At 45.8% G+C, this 23636-nt stretch overlaps 1 pseudogene; it reads right to left on the bottom strand.

The window, feature by feature from the left end:
• The window catches only part of LOC139409761 (KICSTOR complex protein SZT2-like), a 114382-nt pseudogene that overhangs the window by 70079 nt on the left and 20667 nt on the right, over positions 1-23636 (bottom strand).

Genomic DNA, 23636 nt, shown 5'->3' with positions numbered 1-23636 from the left:
TTTCTTCCTAGGTTTTGGCCTTTCTAGGGAGTTTTTCCTAGCCACCGTGCTTCTACACCTGCATTGCTTGCTCTTTGGGGTTTTAGGCTGGGTTTCTGTACAGCACTTTGAGATATCAGCTGATGTAAGAAGGGCTATATAAATACATTTGGAGTACTGTCTTACTATAGGCTAATCATAAGTGGAGTTCTGTCTTACTATAGGCTAATCATAACTGCAGTTCTGTTTTACTATAGGCTAATCATAACCGGAGTACTGTCTTACTATAGGCTAATCATAACTGGAGTTCTATCTTACTATAGGCTAATCATAACAGCAGTTCTGTTTTACTATAGGCTAATCATAACCGGAGTACTGTCTTACTATAGGCTAATCATAACTGGAGTTCTGTCTTACTATAGGCTAATCATAACCGGAGTACTGTCTTACTATAGGCTAATCATAACTGACAGGTGGCTATATTGCACACTCACCCACCCACCCCCACACACTCACCCACCCACCCACCCCCACACACTCACCCACCCACCCACCCCCACACACTCACCCACCCACCCCCACACACTCACCCACCCACCCACTCACCCACCCACCCCCACACACGACAATAGTATGTGCTGCCTGTCAACAGATAAATAATACCTGAACCTCAAACAGAGTAATGCAAAACAACAGGTGATCATTCAAATTCAGAAAAGTTACCACCACACATCGCATACGGAAGCTGGAGAATGACAGTCTAGTCACTTGGAGAATGAGTGTAGCACTAACCAGTAGCATCGTAGCAGAACAGGAGAAATTAGATTAGTGTTTATTAGCTATGCATGGCAAGACAGTGCTGTGATCATTTGCTGTGCATTATTTTATGTGGTGGGAGGTATAAATATGGGAAGAGGCTGTCAGCACAACCCGTGATATCACTCCCTCTAAGTCAGCAGCTTAAAAAAAAACATGTGCACACACGAGTAGGCACGCACACACACTGAAAACATGGAGAGTGAGAGAGAGCGAGAAAGAGAACGTCATTACCTTTCCCTCCGGTCCCCTGGCCTCCAGGCTTATTGGAGAGGCAGATATCAGAGTCAGGAAGCTCTCTGCTCTGATGGAAATAGTGCTTAGAGAGAGACAGAGACACACACAGAAAGAGAGCCAGAGACAGAGAGAGCCAGAGCGAGCGACACAGAGCGAGCGAGACAGAGCGAGCGAGACAGAGATAGCGAGCGAGACAGAGAGAGTGAGCGAGAGCGAGCAAGCGAGACAGAGAGAGCAAGCGAGAAACAGAGACAGAGCCAGAAACAGAGAGCGCGGGCGAGAGAACGTGCGAGAGAGAGAGCGTGCGGGCGAGAGAACGTGCGGGAGAGAGAGTGCGAGAGAGAGCGCACGAGAGAGAGTGCGTGAGAGAGAGCGCGCGCAAGAGAGAGAGCGCGAGAGAGAGCGAGAGATAGAGCGAGAAAGAGAGCGAGAAAGAGAGCGAGACAGAGAGAGCGAGAGCGAGCCAGAGAGAGCGAGAGCGAGCCAGAGAGAGCGAGAGCGAGCGAAACAGAGAGAGCGAGACAGAGATAGCGAGCGAGACAGAGAGAGCGAGCGAGACAGAGAGAGTGAGCGAGAGCGAGCAAGCGAGACAGAGAGCGAGAGCGAGCGAGACAGAGAGAGCCAGCAAGACAGAGAGAGCGAGCGAGACAGAGAGAGCGAGAGAGAGAGAGCGAGACAGAGAGAGCTATCGATAGAAAGAGAGCGAGACAGATATAGCGAGCGAGACAGAGAGAGCGAGCGAGAGCGAGCAAGCGAGCGAGACAGAGCGAGAGAGACAGAGAGAGCGAGCGAGAGTGAGCGAGACAGAGACAGCAAGCGAGCGAGACAGAGAGAGCGAGCAAGAGCGAGCAAGCGAGACAGAGAGAGCGAGAGAGAGCGACAGAGGGAGCGAGAGAGACAGAGCGAGCGAGAGAGCGCAAGACAGAGCGAGCGAGCGAGACAGAGCGAGCGAGACAGAGAGAGTGAGAGAGACAGAGAGAGCGAGACAGACAGAGAGAGCGAGAGAGACAGAGAGAGCGAGAGAGACAGAGAGAGCGAGAGAGACAGAGCGAGCGAGAGAGCGCAAGACAGAGAGAGCGAGCGAGACAGAGCGAGCGAGACAGAGAGAGCGAGACAGAGAGAGCGAGACAGAGAGAGCGAGACAGAGAGAGTGAGACAGAGAGAGCGAGCGAGACAGAGAGAGCGAGCTAGACAGAGAGCGAGTGAGACAGAGAGAGCGAGCGAGACAGAGAGAGTGAGCGAGACAGAGAGATCGAGACAGAGAGAGCGAGCGAGATAGAGAGAGCGAGCGAGACAGAGAGAGACAGAGCGAGACAGAGAGAGACAGAGCTAGACAGAGAAAGCGAGCGAGACAGAGAGCGAGCGAGCGAGACAGAGAGAGCGAGCGAGACAGAGCGAGCGAGACAGAGAGAGCGAGACAGAGAGAGCGAGACAGAGAGAGCGAGACAGAGAGAGCGAGACAGAGAGAGCGAGACAGAGAGAGCGAGACAGAGAGAGCGAGACAGAGAGAGCGAGACAGAGAGAGCGAGACAGAGAGAGCGAGACAGAGAGAGCGAGACAGAGAGAGCGAGACAGAGAGAGCGAGACAGAGAGAGAGAGACAGAGAGAGAGAGAGCGAGAGAGAGAGAGCGAGCGAGAGTGAGCGAGCGAGAGTGAGCGAGACAGAGAGCAAGCGAGCGAGACAGAGAGAGCGAGCAAGAACGAGCAAGCGAGACAGAGAGAGTGAGAGAGAGAGACAGAGCGAGCAAGAGAACGCGAGACAGAGCGAGCGACAGAGAGAGCGAGTGAGACAGAGCGAGCGAGACAGAGAGAGCGAGCGAGACAGAGAGTGCGAGCGAGACAGAGAGAGCGAGCGAGACAGAGAGAGCGAGCGAGACAGAGAGAGCGAGCGAGACAGAGAGAGCGAGCGAGACAGAGAGAGCGAGCGAGACAGAGAGAGCGAGCGAGACAGAGAGAGCGAGCGAGACAGAGAGAGCGAGCGAAAGCGAGCAAGACAGAGAAAGCGAGCGAGACAGAGAGAGCGAGCGAGACAGAGAGAGCGAGCGAGCCAGAGAGAGCGAGCCAGAGAGAGCGAGACAGAGAGAGCGAGACAGAGAGAGCGAGACAGAGAGAGCGAGACAGAGAGAGCGAGACAGAGAGAGCGAGACAGAGAGAGCGAGACAGAGAGAGCGAGACAGAGAGAGCGAGCGAGACAGAGAGAGCGAGACAAAGAGAGCGAGACAGAGAGAGCAAGCGAACGAGACAGAGAAAGCGAGCGAGACAGAGAGAGCGAGCGAGACAGAGAGAGCGAGCGAGACAGAGAAAGTGAGCGAGACAGAGAGAGCGAGCGAGACAGAGAGAGCGAGCGAGACAGAGAGAGCGAGCGAGACAGAGAGAGCGAGCGAGACAGAGAGAGCGAGCGAGACAGAGAGAGCGAGCGAGACAGAGAGAGCGAGACAGAGCGAGCGAGACAGAGAGAGCGAGAGAGAGCGAGACAGAGAGAGCGAGACAAAGAGAGCGAGACAAAGAGAGCGAGACAAAGAGAGCGAGACAAAGAGAGCGAGACAGAGAGAGCGAGACAGAGAGAGCGAGACAAAGAGAGCGAGACAAAGAGAGCGAGACAAAGAGAGCGAGACAGAGAGAGCGAGACAGAGAGAGCGAGACAGAGAGAGCGAGACAGAGAGAGCGAGACAGAGAGAGCGAGACAGAGAGAGCGAGACAGAGAGAGCGAGACAAAGAGAGCGAGACAGAGAGAGCGAGACAGAGAGAGCGAGACAGTTACCCTGGGGAAGTAGAGGGCCTCATTGTCAAAATTCTGAAGTATTTTTGACTTCCCGTAGTGTTGACAGAGGATACCTCAGTGGTGTCTAGGGTTGCAAAGGGTTGGTAATGTCTCATGGGAAGTTAAATGTCCCATGGGAATTTTGGAAATTTCGCAAAATTCATCAAAAAAGTTAGCTTATAACAGTGAACCTTTTTTGTGGGATACACATAAGGCATTTCTAGGTATTTTACTTAAACTATCCCCAATTCAATGGAATTGCAACCCTCTGCATGCACAGTGCATTCACATGTCCAGATGATTCTCAAGATCTTGCACACTAATGAGATGCTACTGAGCCCACACTACTACACTGTCTGAGCCAAGGACTACATGCTTTCTGGTAAGTTTTGATTACAATACTGGGTGGGGTGAATATATTTTATATGACATACATGATTTTTTTGTTAAATAGTAAATAGTAGCCTACAGCAAAGTGTGTTTAAATCATTTCTAACTTGTTAACAAATTCTGCTAATTAGTTTTTGCTACCATGTGGGTTTTAGCTTGCTTGAGCCTGCTAACTGATTGTTAATTCACCTGTTTCCATACATATTTAATTTTAAAACATGTATCTTACTAAGGAGTTGTTAAATCTAACTGCTTAACTATTTATCTGTACATGGAATTGTATTTGTTGTTTTTTTAACTCATTTTTTCCTAATCTTTACAGGAAAATGCCACGGGCACTATCTGATGTGTGGAGACATTTCACTGCAGCTAATGTAGAAGGAAAAGCTGTGTACATTTGCAAATACTGTGCCAAATCATATGTGAAGAATGCAACAAAGATGCAGAATCATCTGGACAAGTGCATAAAGTTCCCTCAGTGCTCACAACAAGCAACCTCTGAAAAAAGTCCCTCTACTTCTATTCGAGGTGAAAATGATAAATTAGACACCTTATCGATAGCAACAGCTCATGGTCCTCCTGGAATCAGAAGTTTTTTTGACTCAATGGAGGAACGTAGTCAGATAAATGCTGATGAATGTCTTGCTCGAGCTGTGTATGCAACTGGTTCACCTCTGATGCTCACAGACAATGTGTATTGGAAGAGACATCTGAATGTTCTTCGCCCAGCATACATCCCTCCAACCAGAAATGCTTTATCTTCTCATTTGCTGGATGCAGAGTTCAAGTGAAGGTCAAGCAAATCATAGAGAAAGCAGACTGTATTGCAATCCTCTCTGATGGGTGGTTGAATGTTCGCTGGCAAGGAATAAATAACTACATCACCTCCTTCCCTTTAACCAGTATTCTACAAGAGCACAGACACAAGGGACAACAGACACACCTGTCTCTACATTTCAGATGAGCTGAAGGCAGTCATCAATGACCTTGGACCACAGAAGGTATTTGTACTGGTGACAGACAATGCTGCGAACATGAAGGCTTCTTGGTCTAAAGAGGAGGAGTCCTACCCTCACATCACACCCATTGGCTGTGCTGCTCATGCATTGAATCTGCTCCTCAAGGACATCATGTCACTGAAAACAATGGATACACTCTACAAGAGAGCCACGGAAATGGTTAGGTATGTGAAGGGTCATCAAGTTATAGCAGCAATCTACCTCACCTAGCAAAGTGAGAAGAATAAGAGCACCACATTGAAGCTGCAGAGCAACACCCGTTGGGGTGGTGTCGTCATCATGTTTGACAGTCTCCTGGAGGGGAAGGAGTCTATCCAAGAAATGGCCATATCACAGTCTGGATGATGTATTTTGGGAGAGAGTGGTAAGCAGCCTGAAACTCCTGAAACCTATAGCAGTAGCCATTGCACAGATTGAGGGAGACAATGCCATCCTGTCTGATGTTCAGATTCTGCTTGCAGATGTAAGAGAAGAAATCTGCACTGCCCAGCCCACTTCACTGTTTCCACTGTTGCTCCAAGCAGAGAAAACTGCAGTTCTGAAATACATGAAAAAGCGTGAAGACTTCTGCTTGAAGCCCATACACGCTGCAGCGTACATGTTGGACCCCAAGTATGCTGGCAAGCTGGCAAGAGCATCCTGTCTGGTGCAGAGATCAACAAGGCCTATGGTGTCATCACTACCGTGTCTCTCCACCTTGGCCTGGATGAGGGCAATGTTCTTGGCAGTCTGGCGAAGTACACTTCCAAGCAAGAGCTTTGGGATGGAGATGCAATATGGCAGTCGTGCCAACATATCTTATCAGCCACCTGGTGGAAGGGACTTTGTGGATCTGAGGCTATTTCCCCTGTTGCCTCCATCATCCTCTAAATCCCACCAACATCAGCCGCCTCAGAGCGCAACTGGTCCTTGTTTGGGAACACACACCAAAGCACGCAACAGGCTGACCAATACAAGTGTTGAAAAATTGGTGGCCATCCTGGCAAATTTGAGGCTTTTTGAGCCTGACAACAAGCCATCCTCAACAAGGTTGGAAAGTGACAGTGAAGATGAGGCCTCAGAGTCTGATGTCCAAGAGGTGGACATTGAGGAGGTCCAGGGAGAAGACATGGAAGCCTGAGAGGAAGACAACCAAAGTTTTAGTTTCTAAACTATCATTTTACAGATGTATGTTTAAAACGTTTTTGAGAAATGCAATGTATCATTGGGGATCATTCAATATTCCCTTTCTTTTGTTGTTCAGTAAAATCATCCCATGTGAAGAGTCAACTCATTTAATTAAAGTTCAATTCATAAATAAAATGTTATTTTATTTCTATTGGAAGGATTTAATCATTTGTAATTATTTCTACTTATGACAAGGTAAAAGGTTCATGTTTATGTCTCCATATGATATGGTAAATATATCCAATGCAAAAAACATAACATTTAAATCGTATAAATATGAATTTGCATATATTTCCTTTAATTCCCATATAGTCCCACGGAAAGTTTACACCTCTGAATATTCCCCAAAATGTGCAACCCTAGTGGTGTCTCTCTCTCTCTCTGATATATTTATGCAAATCAATGCTCAGTGAGGTGTATGAGCCTTAGAAACAAACATTGAATTGAAAACAAACATTGTATTGAAACACATACACACACTTAAAGAAAACTTAAACCCTCTGTAAACAAAGGAAGTTGAGCTGTATGAACAGTTGTCGGGGAGAAGAAAAAAAAACTTGGGAATATTTTAATAAGTCACTTGTTGTTGAAGCTCAGAAAGACTTTCGGAGAGAAACAGCTGACATCATAGATGAAGCCTGGGCAGAGTTAAATGGAGCAAGATCAACAATGCCACCTAGAAGGGTGTTAGAGGTACTGCAGCACAGCGTACAGAATGTTCACACTATTTGACACCCACAATGAATCAGCGATTTCATCTGTTACTCTTAAGTTAGCCATGAGGACAGTAGTGTGGGCACATTTATCTCAGAGTGGGAATGCACTTAGAGGTGACACAGAGGTGCACAGAGGTTTTTAACTGCAGGCTCAGCCCATCTCTCACTATGCTACCTCTGCTCACAATCCATTCACTGCAGAATTCTGTCCCAATGCTCCCCATGAGCCCCTCTCTTCCCCTTGCTCTCCAAATCCCTGTCTTACCAGCACTTCCCACTCCATGCACCAGCAACAGGATGTGTTTGTCCACCTGTCCCACTGGACGGACACCTTCCAGAGATGACCGGGAGCCCTGCAGATGGATGGAGTTAAACATACACGCACGCACAGAAAGACACACATGCAGACACACACACACGTCAGGCCACTGCAGATATTTGACATTACAACCCAAAATCATCTCTAACCCAAGGGCACGTTACCACTGTTCTGGGAACAGCAAATAAATCATGTAGTGGTGACACCACTTCAGATCCCTAATGGTTTCTCAGTGCCACAGTTGCCTGCACTTCAATAGAGACATCAACTATGAGCTTGCTACTGTACTATGGGATCCTCAGAGTATACAGCCCTAATGGTTCTTCAGGGCCACAGTTGCTTGTTGAGCAATAGAGAAGCCCTCTGTAAGTGTGCTACTATACCGTGAACTCCTCAGAGAAGAGGGGCTCCTGGCTCCGGGCGAGACATGGGCTGTAGGCTGCCATCCAGGTCACAGTACTTCCCTGTTTGAGATGTCTCACAAAGTCTGGGAAGAACAGAGATCATGGGAATATGTTGGGGGTAAGGGAACTTTAAAATGCATAATCAAGAACTGGCATGCTCAACTCAATTCCTTCAACAAGTCTCTGGGTGTAGGGTTGGATGCAGCAGAGAGAAGTGCCTATGAAGAGGTGGGACTGTTCTACAATGAGGGGAGTCAGTGGCGTAAGAATAAGGGGGGCACCAGGGCTAACCTGAGGTAGAAGACTGATTTGGTAGTGCGCTCCTGATAGACAAACATGCTCTTCCTGTTGACCACACACAAGGCGTTGAGCACTGACCGCAGAGCCTGGATAGCTAGGATATGGAGAGAAGAGAGTCTTTCAACACAAATAAAGATACTGAGCAAACCATCTCAATTATACTGACACTGATAGTATTGAATTCATCATATTAAAATGTTAAGTCTTTTTTTAGGCCAAAGCAGCCATTTTTATTTTAATATCAAATAATCTCTGGGTAACAATTAAGATTTTTCTCAATTAAAAAAATTGTCAAAAATAAATAAAAATATCTTAGCAAAAGCAATTTCTCAAGCAAAAATGTTTCTAAGACTGTCTGGGAGTGGCCTGAGTTAGGGGCCTAATGGGAGAGATGTGTAACCAGAAGAGAGGAGGGCAAACTCTCTTTGTTATTGGTCTATTCATGTATATTGCCTGGTGATGTCACCAGGCTGTTGAAAACCCCCACCCATGCAAACAAACTGACATTTCAGGAGGCCTTTTCAAACAGCAGGGCATTATCATCATTTTTACAATTTCAGAGTATTATTCCAACTTTCATAGTGTGGAAATATAAATAAAACACAGAAAAATCATGTTTTGACTACACTGCTCCTTTCAGTAAAGGAAGTTCATTCATTTTCCTATTCATCGTCATCATTTGCACATAATTGTCATACGTTTGTTAATATTGGCATAGTACAATTCAGGATCAAGATGTTATTGTTAATGGTCATGAAGACATGAATTCCTACTCTGTCAGTGGTCTTTATTTCTCTGCATGCTCAAACACATTTTTGTTCTGTATTTTGCCAGTGGCACTGACTCACCCCTGAACACACCTACGTTGGGTCCCACTTTGAGGCGAGGGTGGATGTGGATGACGGTGCTCCACACCACCTCACAGGCAAAGTGACCTGGGATGAACTGCATGGTGGCAGCAAGGTAGTCCCGCGGCTGGTAGTTCTCCTCAACATTGTAATCTGTTGGTGGGTGAAGAAGATGGGAGAGAGAGGGGGTGGGTGAGTGAGAGAGAGAGAGACAGAAAAGAGAAAATAATTTACAACCACAACTGCAGAGAGGAGAGAGGGGAGATGCATTTCAGTGTGACGCCAGCCAGGAAAAGAAACAACACAATTTGCTATGGGAGCCTTTTCCCAGCCCCAGTAACATTTAGTTATTGCACTGCAGTCACAAACAACAAGCCCTCTCTGATGCCTATCCCCTCTCCAGGATCCAATTCATTTACACACACTGGAGCAAAACAAACAGCAATATTAGGAAATTACAGGTGGTAATTCTGTCTTAACGGCTTCCATAAAATATAAAGTTAATCTCATGAGCGTTCCCACTGGTTCCCTCTCCAAGCATACTTCACTGGCCTGTCACTGATGCTCTTCCCTGTAACCTTGCATACATTATTAGAGAGAGAGAGAGTGTGTGTTTCCTTCTACTTGGCCCTGTATTGATTGTGCTCCATCATCACTGGGACAGTTGGGAGCTCACAGGGCCAAGAAAGTGCAATGCATTATTAACTTGTGTACTGTACAATGACAAACTCAGTGCCATCAAGGGCGTACATATGATGTACATTAAGTTTATGGTGTTTGCAAAAATGTATTGGAGAGCCCTACTAAAGCAAGGATGGGCAAACATTTTGGCGCGAGGATAAAAGAATTCAGCAGAGGGCTGCACAGATTCTTTTTCGAAACAAATTGTTAGTTAAAAGCAATTTGCGAGACAGAAAAATACAGTTATTTGAAAATATATGGCAAGTGTCTGTCTGTAGCATGTGTATAAGTGTGTGCAGATGATAGTGATTGTGAGTGTTGACTGACTAACCATCAGAGTTGGCCAGTCTCTGTCTGTACAGGGACTCGTTCTTCCAGATATCCTCTTCACTCTCTGCCACCAGAAGAGAGTTACACACGTGGCTGTCATTGAGGTCCTGGAGTAGCAGACGCTGTGGAGAAACAGAGTAAAGAAGAAGAGAGACCAGACAGAGGAGAGACGAGAGACCAGACAGAGGAGAGATGAGAGACCAGACAGAGGAGAGATGAGAGACCAGACAGAGGAGAGATGAGAGACCAGACAGAGGAGAGATGAGAGACCAGACAGAGTAGAGATGAGAGAACAGACAGAGGAGAGATGAGAGAACAGACAGAGGAGAGATGAGAGACCAGACAGAGGAGAGATGAGAGACCAGACAGAGTAGAGATGAGAGACCAGACAGAGGAGAGATGAGAGACCGGAGAGATGAGAGACCAGACAGAGGAGAGATGAGAGACCAGACAGAGGGAGTTTGTTCCTGTTCCAATATTCACACTAGCATACTACTTAGAATGTAATTGCTTTGTTATAAGTGGTATGCTACCGTGGATATTTGAACGTAGCCTTAGAGGTTGAACAGCACCAACTAGACAGAGAGAGGGGTGTTTTTACCCTTGTAGGCTGGCCAGAATCAGGGTGACTAAATCAATGGAGGCCAGAGGAGAAAATCTGAAAAATTGCTGTTCAAAAATCTGAAAAATTGCATCGCATCAGCTTGGTGGATTCTCTGCAAGAATTAAGGCTACATGGCTAGCTGACAGGCTCACTTTCCCATTAAACTCGTCATCCTTCTTCTCGAATCCACAGGAAATAAAACAATATAGGAGGTAAGATGGATATCGATTTGAGATATGAAATGTAGTATTTTCATATTTTTTTAAACACTTTTCATATTAAGTTGAAAGATTTCTCACAAAACAAACGTATCTCTGTGAAATGTCAACGGAGCACTGAGCATATACCCAGCTTTTTATTTTCAAATCAGTGTTATTTAATTCAGCTTGTGTCACACTAATTGAGCTTTTTGCGACCCACAGAATAACTTTGAAGAAGACGACCACAAGACGTAAAATCCTCAAAAGGTTTTACGAGAAACCTGCACCGCTATGTCAACTGAGTTCGGGGCTTATTATCGGATGCATTAGGTTATGAAATCCGATAATGATATGTTAGAGAAAGACCCCACTGAACATTTCAGAACATGAAGAATCATATTTGTCTTGGTAAAATGTATATGATAACATAAGGAAGTAAAATCTCATCACCAAACGCATTTTCAACCAATCACCAGAATGGGTGAACACTATATACAGTTGAAGTCTGAAGTTTACATACACTTTAGCCAAATACATTTAAACTCAGTTTCACAATTCCTGACAATAAATCGTAGTAAAAAGGTCAGTTAGGATCACCACTTTATTTTAAGAATGTGAAATGTCAGAATAATAGCAGAGAGAATGATTTCTTTCAGCTTTTATTTCTTTCATCGCATTCCCAGTGGGTCAGAAGTTTATATACAGTCAATAAGTATTTGGTAGCATTGCCTTTAAATTGTTAAAACTTGGGTCAAACGTTTTGGGTAGCCTTCCGCAAGCTTCCCTTAATAGGTTGGGTGGATTTTGGCCCATTCCTCCTGACAGAGCTGGTGTAACTGAGTCAGGTTTGTAGGCCTCCTTGCTCGCACACACTTTTTCATTTCTGCCCACACATTTTCTATAAGGCTTTGTGATAAGGCTTTGTGATGGCAACTCCAATACCTTGACTTTGTTGTCCTTAAGCCATTTTGCAACAACTTTGGAAGTAGGCCTGGGGTCATTGTCCATTTGGAAGACCCATTTGCGACCAAGCTTTAACGTCCTGACTGATGTCTTGAGATGTTGCTTCAATATATTCACATAATTGTCCTGCCTCATGATGCCATCTATTTTGTGAAGGGCACCAGTCCCAAAGCACCCCCACAACATGATGCTGCCACCCCCGTGCTTCACGGTTGGGATGGTGTTCTTCAGCTTGCAAGCATCCCCCTTTTCCTCTAAACATAACAATGGTCATTATGGCCAAACAGTTCTATTTTTGTTTCATCAGACCAGAGGACATTTCTCCAAAAAGTATGATCTTTGTTCCCATGTGCAGATGAAAACCGTAGTCTGGCTTTTTTATGGTGGATTTGGAGCAGTGGCTTCTTCCTTGCTGAGCGGCCTTTCAGGTTATGTTGATATAGGACTCGTTTTACTTTGGATATAGATACTTTTGTACCTGTTTCCTCCAGCATCTTCACAAGGTCCTTTGCTGTTGTTCTAGGATTGATTTGCACTTTTTGCACCAAAGTACGTTCATCTCTAGGAGACAGAACGTGTCTCCTTCCTGAGCGGAATGACGGCTACGTGGTCCCAAGGTGTTTATACTTGCGTACTATTGTTTGTACAGATGAACGTGGTACCTTCAGGCATTTGGAAATTGCTCCCAAGGAAGAACCAGACTTGTGGAGGTATACAGTTGTTTTTCTGAGGTCTTGGCTGATTTCTTTTGATTTTCCCATGATGTCAAGCAAAGAGGCACTGAGTTTGAAGGTAGGCCTTGAAATACATCCACAGGTACACTGCCAATTGACTCAAATTATGTCAATTAGCCTATCGGAAGCTTCTAAAGCCATGACATCATTTTCTGGAATTTTCCAAGCTGTTTAAAAGGCACAGTCAACTTAGTAAACTTCTGACCCACTGGAATTGTGACACAGTGAATTATAAGTGAAATAATCTGTCTGTAAACAATTGTTGGAAAAATTACTTGTGTCATGCACAAAGTAGATGTCCCAACCGACTTGCTAAAACTATAGTTTGTTAACAAGAAATTTGTGGAGTGGTTGAAAAACAAGTTTTAATGACTCCAACCTAAGTGTATGTAAACTTCCGAATTCAACTGTATAAGCAGAAATGTCTTAATGGGAGAGAGTGTAATCTACCTATTTCGAACAATTGAAAATGTCTATTAAAGGCCAAACAAACAGAGGATCACAATCACACAAAGGAGTGTAACCTACCTGATTGACTATACGGAAGATCTCCCCAATATTCCTCACCACCATCTGATGCAACTGTAAGTACTCTGGCACCTCCTCCTCCTCCCCTACTCCGTCCTCCTTCCCTTCGTTGAAACTCCTGCAAACAATATTCCATGACAAATGTACATCTTACAGGTCTCTTTTGAGATGTTTATCCCGATGAGAATAACCTGTATAAATAAATAATGGAATCATTATGTAATAATTGTGTCATGTAAGAAGGCACACTGAACATTCTAAATGGATGAAGGTGAGCAGCAGATATGAGCTGCATCCTCCCGAAGCCCCTGCCCTCTCTCACCTGGAGTGGGAGTACACCTCTGCTTTGTCCTGGTGGATCTTAACGATGAGCCAGAAGTCAGGCACCAGGGGGGACTGGGACTCCTGTTCTTCAATGGTGGGGCTCTCACACTCAATATACGGCTAAAAATGTTTTATTAGCATTCATTAGCAGCATCATCATCATCATGATCGTCACCACCGTCGTTATCATCATTGTGATAAACATCATGATCATCATTATCCTCGTTATGAGCAACACGATCATACTCACTATATGATCACTATAATGTCCATCTCTTACCCAGTATGTCAGAGTGCAGGCTGCCTTGACTGGAGACCACACTCTGTACTCTGCTGGGCCTCAGCTTGCCACTACCTGAGGAGGAGACAAGTTTTACAGTTTTACACCACATTCACCTGAGGTAGCAGAGATTAATCTACAGAAGCCCACTATCTTAGACTGTCAGAGACAGGACTAGGACCCGCTGGGATTTCTCCTCCTCCCTCCACCTCTACACTGGCAGGCCCTAGGAGTCTCCCCACCTTAATGTTGGAACATGTACTCTAGAGAGAAGAGTGTGTTTGTGGGGGGGGGGGGGGGGGGGGTCATCTCATGTAATATTCTGTCTGTCAGCTCTGAGCGGAGTGCCTGTTGATTTGGGAATGGAGAGGGAGAGGGAGAAAACAGCCTTAAGGGTGGTAAAGCTGCCAGCTCAGTCAACAGACTTAAGAGACTTGTGCTGCTAGTACTGCCGAAGATTCACTCACTCACACTCTCCTCATTGGTGTGTCACTATCTGTCACAGAGCCAGCCTCGCAAGAGACAATCCACACAGACACACGCATACAGTGCCTTTGGAAAGTATTCAGACCCCCATGACTTTTTAATTTATTTATTCTCTTCAATCTACACACAATACAAGACAAAGCAAAAACATTTTTTTTAGAAATGTTTGCTAATTTATTTAAAAAATAAATGGAAATATCACATTTACTTAAGTGTTCAGACTCTTTACTCAGTACTTTGTTGAAGCACCGTTGGCAGCGATTACAGCCTCAAGTCTTCTTGGGTATGATGCTACAAGCTGGCAACACCTGTATTTGGAGAGTTTATCCCATTCTTCTCTGCAGATCAAAATCAAATCAAATCAAATGTATTTATATATCCCTTCGTACATCTGCTGATATCTCAAAGTGCTGTACAGAAACCCAGCCTAAAACCCCAAACAGCAAGCAATGCAGGTGTAGAAGCACGGTGGCTAGGAAAAACTCCCTAGAAAGGCCAAAACCTAGGAAGAAACCTAGAGATGTGGGGTGGCCAGTCCTCTTCTGGCTGTGTCGGGTGGAGATTATAACAGAACATGGCCAAGATGTTCAAATGTTCATAAATGAACAGCAGGGTCAAATAATAATAATCACAGGCAGAACAGTTGAAACTGGAGCAGCAGCACGGCCAGGTGGACTGGGGACAGCAAGGAGTCATCATGTCAGGTATTCCTGGGGCATGGTCCTAGGGCTCAGGTCCTCCGAGAGAGAGAAATAAAGAGAGAAAGAGAGAATTAAAGAGAGCATACTTAAATTCACACAGGACACCGGATAGGACTTCTCATCACTTAAGGTCCTAGATGTTGTCTGGGTCTGGGCTCTGGGGGACAGGGACACTCACTGTGGGTGGTGGACTGCACCGACTCGGCCAGGCTGACTGCGGATGGGGTCTTGGTGTTTTCTGAGGAGCGGTCGGTGCTGGGCTTGAGGTGAGGGGTGCTGGGTTGGCCTTGATCCCCCATGGCCGTGAAGGAGGAGCCTACAGAGCTCAGCTGAGGTCCTATCACCTCTCCTCCTCTGCCCACAGAGCTCAGTCGGGGTTGGCCGGTGGAGACACCAACAGAACTCTCCCGAGGTCCATCCCCCACGGCTGTGGAGGTTGCACCGGCTGAGCTCCACAGAGGTCTGGGGCCCTCCTTTGAGTCATCCCGGGTAGATTTGGCTGGAGGGTTGCAGGGGTCCTGGGCAAGGTCACTACCAGAATCACTACCAGAATCACTAACATCCCCAACAGCAGGCTTCTTCTCTTCTCCCTGCACCTGGAAGGAAATAATGTAACATATATAATAATTAATTCAGTTCAAATTCATACACATTCATCCATACACTCATTAATTCATACAAATTGCATTTATTCAGAAAAAAACATGAAAAAGATAGGAAACCTTAATTCGACTCAAAGGATCATGAAAGAGGATGTATGGAAATAAACTAGTTGGTCAGGTTGAAACCCCCCCCAAACCTCACTGTCTAGCTTCACCCTCTCCACCTCTGTTTCGTGGTCAGGTCTTCTTCCTGGTGCACCATGATTGGACGGAGCCCTGGCACTGTCGTCCACATCAGCACAGTGATTTTTGGGTTGGGTGGCCTGTCCCGCCCCCTCAGTGTTAACAGTGCTCTCAGACAGCCTCTTAGAAGCCTGGATCCTCTGTGGGTGGAGTCTACTCCGAGAAATGTAGTGGAAATTGTCCTGCTCTCCTTTCAGCAAATAACCTGAGAATGACATCCTACGGAACTCCTGTTGAGGGTAAGATTGAAGGGTTAGGGTCAGTTCCATCTTAATACAGGAAGAATTCCAATACCAATTTTCCTAATTTAAAAGCAATTGACAGAGTAGAACTTGGGTGTGCAACAAACATGCAAGGTTCCTAACGATGGGAAAAACATATTGACCCCCCCCCCCCCCAGAAAAAAGGACAGAAACTCATCTCTCATATGAAAGAAGAACAGTTGTCACCCCTCCTGGTCATCATCCCAGCCCACCTCTTTGAACTTTTCCAGGGACTGCTCAGGGCCGAAGACAAACTGCAGAGGAACGACCTCACAGTGGCCGCCCGCCTGAGCGAACTACGTGACCCGCCACCTTCTGTAGCGCGGACAAGCTGATGACCCGGGAGTGACGCAGAGCTGACACAATCTCATCCTCCAGGAGCCAACGGCTCTACAGCGAGAGGCAACAGGGAGATCTGAGTAAATGGGCCTAAAATATGTAGCTCAGTGACAGAGGAATTCCGGCTATTTAGTGGTTTGACTAGCTCAAATCATATCAAGATCGAGTTCCAAGATCGAGATTACAGAGACTGAACTTACCTCCTCCATGGCGGCTAACACGGCTAGTTTGTGGGGAATTTGGAGTTTGGACAAAGCGTCTCCTCCAACCCTGTTGAAATAAAGAAATAATGAACTACTGCAAAGTCACAGAAATCATGCAGGCTGACAAATGTCATCATCAGCCAAACCCTCAACATGCTTTTATCTACCCTTTAGATCAGTGGTCACCAACCAGTCGATGGCGATTGACTGGTCCATCTTCAAGTCATTCCTAGTGGAACACCTAACAATTCTGTAGAAAAGCCAATGATAAAGTCTGTGATAAAGGCTTGCACTCCTTTTTGTTTAATTCGTTGCGCTGTTGTCGGTAGGTGCACTTGATTCAGAAGCCATGGGCAGAGGTTAAGTGTTCCCATTTTTAAGAATTGAAGTCACAGCAAAGTTTGATAGTAACTTACATAAGATTTAATAATACCATGACCACAGAGAGACTGTCGAAGAATACAGCTAAGAGCTATATTACATTTTTTATTCAGCACTGTCAACACTTTATTATAAGCAGCTCGTCGTGTCCATTTTAATATCGACGACAAAAAAATAAATTATCTGATCATAGGAACAACATGAATTTGAGTATGAGGCAGATGCAGAGCGACTCGAGTTTTGCCATCAGGTGAAAGAGGGTGTCCCCTTTCTCTGGTCAGTCGCACTTCAGTGTGTTTAAGAAAACTGGGAAGTCGGAAAAAACGAGATCCGACTGGGAAAAATCATTTTGAACAGTCATCCAACTCACACCTCTGACTTTCAGACCTGAAGATCACTGACGTCATGATTTGACCTAGTTTTTTTTCCAGAGTTCCCAGTTGTTTTGAAAGCACCATGACCATCAGATGCAGGTACCAGCAGTCCAGTAAAGATCAATCACCCATTAACACCTACTCCTTTAGCCTGGTCCCAGAACTGTTTGTGCTGTAAAGCCAACTGACAACGGCTATACAGCACAAACAGATATAGGACAAGACTTCTCCGCTTCTCATCCTTCCCAATGACTCACCCGTCGACCTCTGCTACTCTGTCCAGGTTAACCATCACATCCTCATCAGAGCAGTAGGAAGAGGGCTGACCTGGAGAGTGGTTCAGAGACACACTCTGACGTGTACCTAGAGAGAGTGCAGGCTGTTAGTTAACATGATCACCTTCTTGTGAAAGAAATGCAGTTTGTTGAACGTATACAGCACAGGGCTATGCTCATCCACATTGCACCTTATCAATGCAATGATAATGTGTCCGGTAAGAGTGCCTGTGTGTGTTTGGATAAGTGATATCCTACAAGTTTAAGCTCCAAATTATTTTAAATTGTATTCACAAACCTGGGGAACCAAAGAGCACCTTACCCCTAAATGTAAATGTTTCTCACAAAATAAATATGACATGCACATGCATAAGCATGGTAGCAATTGAGAGGGAACTGTTGGGGGTTGATGTGAAAATTATTAGACCAAAATTAAGGACACAACAGTTCACCTGACAAGACTTTTTACACTGTTGATTATGTGCATTTTACATTTACTGTACTTTTTGCTGCATTTGTTGATAACGAAATCTGAAAATATGTGGAGTAGGTGCAACATAAGACAAAAAAATGACAAGGATTTGAGTGAGAGGACTAACTGGTGGCTCCACACACCTCTCCAAAGTGTACACAGTTCCTAAGTCATTTCAATACACTTTTATGACTCAAAGAACAGTCAAACTATAAGTTGTTTTTTTCAGCTCTCCTAGCTGTGCCGTTGAGGAACTAAAGAAAGCACACTTGTAGTTGTTTTCTTTGGAAGACAGCCCTGCATCCCCTTCAAATCACACAGCTACTGTTGTTGTTTACGCAATCCAAAACCATTCATGCTCTGACATCATTCATAGTATGTTACTGTGCAGCCCCTGTGTTCCAATTTATGTGCTTATCATTGACCAAATCTGCCATTTTCAACCACATTTCTTTTAAAAGTAGGATCTAACCTGTTGTGTCTCAAGTCTGATTGCATGTCCTCTATCTCCAGGGGTAAGGTGAGAACAAAGATGTCCAGTGTGACAGACAGATTATTCAGATTCACAGCCTGTGGGGCATTCTCCAGACACATGATCACCTCACCTGCAATAACACGGTACACGTCTCAACATAAACAGTAGGGCATTTAATATCATTAAAAAAAACGTCACACCGGACCTGAGTTCAAATAGTATTTGTTGTCTTTGAAATACGTTGAGTGTAGGAGTGAGCCTGCCTGTAGTGCCAGAAAGGGTTAGCACTTGAAGAAATAGTCCACTGGTTCCAATGTGCCAGACAAACTCAAAGTGCAGCTCTTTCAACCCAGGTCTGATTCACATGCTGTCTATTGACTTGAGTCTATTCTGTGAGGGGTGCCAGGTACAGAGCAGAGGCAGTGTGTACTCACCCAGGCAGGTGGGTAGCGTGGTTATGGTCATGGATCCGTGGCAGCTCTTCATGTTAACAGAGCAGGTGAGGTGGATGAACAGCGGGGGCATCTCAGGCTGTGGCCCCTCTGACTCCAACAGGCTGTCTCCCTTTAGGATTCTGAAGGAGACATTGTCCTGGTTGACTGTGTTGGAGTCAGACAGGGACTCATATCCTCCCCCTCTCCCCCTGCTTCCCCCTCTCTGGCTGCCCCTAAAGATCTCTGGCCTCCGGCCCTCTCCTGGTACTCCACCTCCAGGTCTGTGTCGCTCTCGGTCACAATGCAACAGCCCGACATGTTCTCTGAGGTACACAGGTGGATTTACGTTTTTACATCAAAATAAGTGTAGAAAACATGTAATTTAGCAGCTGCTCTTATCCAGAGCAATTTACAGGCAGGCGCAATTAGGGCCTTGCTCAAGGGCACATTTTTCAGCTAGTCAGCTCTGAGAGTCAAACCAACGACCTTTCTGTTACTGGCCCAACCGCTAGGCTACCTGCTGCCAACATAATGGTGAGATAGTACACAGGATTTATGACGTATCCTTAACTACATGTTCTCTATGGTCCAGAGGATGAGTATAGAGTATTTGATGTATTGTCAAATAGATCATATAAAATACAAGGATCCTCAACATCCTCTGTAGCAGGCTCAGCCTCTGACACAACCTCTTCACTAGGTTGTCTCTTCTCTTCCCCATCAGAGTCCTCATGAGGAGAACCAAAAATAAAGGAGGAAGAGCACTGTGTTATTCCCAGTCGCAGTTATTTAGTGTTGCACCAAAGTGTCGGCACCAAGTGTTTTCTTCACTGTCCTGGAGAGTGGATACACAACTACTGCAAAGACTGAGAGCAACTGATAGGAAATAACATACTAGTGTTGCACGGTATACCAGTACCACTGTAATGTCACTGTATAAAAACGTCATGATACCAACATTTTAGAATACGACACTACCACATTCTTCAGCCCTATAGTTCTAAATAACCAGCTGGTGCCTGTTTATACAGTCAGTTGTGTTTATAAATTCACTTACATATTTTAAGCAACAGCAACTAGTCTCTTGGATACCCCAGTCCAATAATATCCACTTTCATGCGCATCTAACGTGTGGCAGCTTTAATCATCCTGCCTTATCCCCTACCAGCCCTCACCCACCTGCATCTCTCAGCATCCCCTACCAGCTCTCACCCACCTGCATCTTTCAGCATCCCCTACCAGCCCTCACCCACCTGCTTCTCTCAGCATCCCCTACCAGCCCTCACCCACCTGCATCTTTCAGCATCCCCTACCAGCCCTCACCCACCTGCAGCTCTCAGCATCCCTACCAGCCCTCATCCACCTGCATCTTTCATCATCCCCTACCAGCCCTCACCCACCTGCATCTCTCAGCATCCTCTACCAGCTCTCACCCACCTGCATCTTTCAGCATCCCCTACCAGCCCTCACCCACCTGCATCTCTCAGCATCCCCTACCAGCTCTCACCCACCTACATCTTTCAGCATCCCCTACCAGCCTTCACCCACCTCCAGCTCTCAGCATCCACTACCAGCTCTCACCCACCTGCATCTCTCAGCATCCCCTACCAGCTCTCACCCACCTGCATCTTTCAGCATCCCCTACCAGCCCTCACCAACCTGCTTCTCTCAGCATCCCTTACCAGCCCTCACCCACCTGCTTCTCTCAGCATCCACTACCAGCCCTCACCCACCTGCTTCTCTCAGCATCCCCTACCAGCCCTCACCCACCTGCATCTTTCAGCATCCCCTACCAGCTCTCACCCACCTGCTTCTCTCAGCATCCCCTACCAGCCCTCACCCACCTGCATCTTTCAGCATCCACTACCAGCCCTCATCCACCTGCTTCTCTCAGCATCCCCTACCAGCCCTCACCCACCTGCATCTTTCAGTATCCCCTACCAGCTCCCCTACCAGCTCTTTTCATAGCACAATGCTAGTAGGTTATGCAAATGTCAAGACAAAATGACCCTAACTGCAAGAACCTGGGAACCTACAATAGGTAAGATATTGTCAGTTCACCAGCAGACATGTTGACTTTTGGCAGTTCTACCCATTATACATGACTGTAGACAGAGAGACGGCCTCCTAAAAGAAGCTAGGAGCTCCAGCAAATATAAGGGTCATGCTTTGTGTAGTCAAGCCTTCAAGTATGTTATTGAATATCAAGTCAAAATGTCTAGAGGCGACAGTCTTCTCTGGAGGTAGATACCAACAGCCCCATAGCAACACAAGCCTGGAGTGAGATAGTGATTTACTCAACCCCAGGAGCCTCTCCCTGGTCTGAAAACAGAGGAGATGGGAGCATGTGATTAGGCCTAAGCTCCTCCCACAGGCACCGATCCAGACACCACAGCTCAGTTAATTTTTCATGGCTCCTTCCATCCTTTCCCCTCACCTCCATCTCAACCGTATCGGTCCCATCCCCCATCCCCTCAAAGCAAAGATGCAAGAAATTGAGGACAGATGAATTGAGATGGATCTCACCAGAGGAGACAGGCAGGATGATGGAAGCAGCAGTAAGCTAGCAGTGTTGTTCTACCTGAACTTCATCTGCTGATGCATCTCCTAGGAATCAGCGTCTTGAGGTCTATTTATCACCATAGTAAAGGAAAACAACATTAGCATGTGGCTCAGGTAACCACAATGACCTTGCTGGCAACCAATGTTGAGTGAAGGGTAAACTTATGAAGGGTATAATCAGGTATGACATGGTACGACTTTTGATAGAGAGTTTCAAGAGTCAGTCACATATGATTGATGGCATTCCCCTCCCCGGACCTGGGTTGAAATTCTATTTGTTCCTCATAATACTTGGAGATTTTGATTGAGCCTGCCCAGTGTCCCAGATGGCTATATTTCCACTGCTGGGAATATTCCATTAGTTCCATAGTGTCAGGCAAGCTCAATCAAATGCAGATAAAGTACTTGAAAGAAAACAAATACTATTGAACACAGATGTGCTTCCCATCAGTAGCCCAAGTGTGTGTGTTACTGGATACCTGAAAATGTCCCTTGGCTGCCTGTTGAAGTGGGGATGGACTAGCTGGCCCTTCAGAGAGTCCAGGGAACCGTTATAGACGTACACAGGGCAGCACGGATGGGACAGGTCCCATGAGCTCTGCTGGCTACTGAACGTGTTGTGGAAGTCTCCCTTCTGGGGCACAGCAAACTGCACCCCATCCCTCTCATCCACACCTGAGAGAGAGAGGGAAAGAGAGAGCAAGAAAGGAGGGAGAAAGAGAGAGAAGTGGAGAGAGGGGTAGAGAGAGAATAATTTACAGCTACAACTAGAGAGGGGGGATTCATTTCAAAGTGACGCCAGAAAGCCAGACTGAGTACCTCCAAACTGGTCAAATAAAGGCTAAATAAACAAACTAGGCTCAGTCCCTAATGGTGAAAATGCATTGTATGAAAGCCAGACAGAGTAGTGGCATGGTGGATCCAGGGGGGGATGTAGAAGAGAGGAACTCCGTTCTTGGTGCTCTCAGGTATGGTGTAATTCTCTGGGAGAGTTAAAGGACTGCAAGTAGACCAGCATCTGATCCGTCTGGTTTATACTACAGAGGGTAGAATAACATGGGTGTTAACAAGAGAAATACACAGTATATGCTCACAAAATTGTTTGAAGCAAGGCACTTTAAACAACCCTCTATCCTGAGGTACTACTCCGTGGCTGACCCTGTACCTCTCAACGTGTGTAGTTGAGGAGGGTTGAGATAAGCAGAAGACAAATCTCATTTTCTCACATTCACAAAATTACCAATAGAGTATCTATTCTATTGACCTCTGCAGTGTGTTCCAAAATCGTCATATGACAGAGGTGCGGTATGGGGAGGAGATGGGTTTCCTCAGAGTACAGCTGATATCATGGAGGATGTCGTAGCTTCCCTCCATGATGACCTCTACCCAGGTGGTCCATTTGGCAGGGTCCAGGGCCCACTGGGCCACCGCTAGGTACTCTATTTGCATGTTGTGTTTCCATAGCAACACCAGCTTCACCTCCAGCTGGGTGCCACCTAGTGGGAAAGGGAGCAGAACAGACACTGAAACACAGCATTCATAGAAATGTATACAGTTAGTCTGGAAGACTGGGCCTAGTGAATGTTACTGCAGTAAAACAGATCTATATGGAGGTTTTTACGTGAATAGTAGATGATAACTTGAGGATACTTGGGGCTGGATAGTACAGGGGTTTTCAAACTTTTTAACATCAAGGACGCACAAATGTTATGATCCCCTGGGTGAGGACCCCTACTAAAAAAATATATATTTTCGCAAGCTGCCAATTAGTTCCTGAGAGCAACATGCAGCTCACGAGCTGCACAATGACTACCAGCGGTATTCCTACTACACATTTTGCCCTCAATCAAACTTCATTTACATAGCACATTGCAAACATGAATGCAACGTAATGAGCTTTACAGGAAAAAAATACTTAAAAACACAATGAAAAAAAAAACATAAATATTTACTACTACACAAACATACTGTAAGGGGTTACAAAAACGAATAACAAAACTACTCAGTACCTGAGCTGCAGCATTCTATATGTTTTGTAGTTGACCAATGGCATGCTTAGTAGACAGGACAAGACAGCATTACAGTAGTCAAGCGTGCTTATAATAAAAGCATGGATGAGTATCAGCCTGAGACAGAAACGTCCACATGTTGGCAATGCTCCTCAGGTGGTAAAAAGCCATTTTGGTCACATACCGAACATGTGATTCGAAATTGAGTTCAGAATCT

This window comes from Oncorhynchus clarkii, chromosome 5 (assembly GCF_045791955.1).
Source record: "Oncorhynchus clarkii lewisi isolate Uvic-CL-2024 chromosome 5, UVic_Ocla_1.0, whole genome shotgun sequence".
Taxonomy (NCBI): Eukaryota; Metazoa; Chordata; class Actinopteri; order Salmoniformes; family Salmonidae; genus Oncorhynchus; species Oncorhynchus clarkii.
Note: the sequence above shows the minus strand (reverse complement) of the source record. Positions and strands in the feature narration are given on the sequence as shown.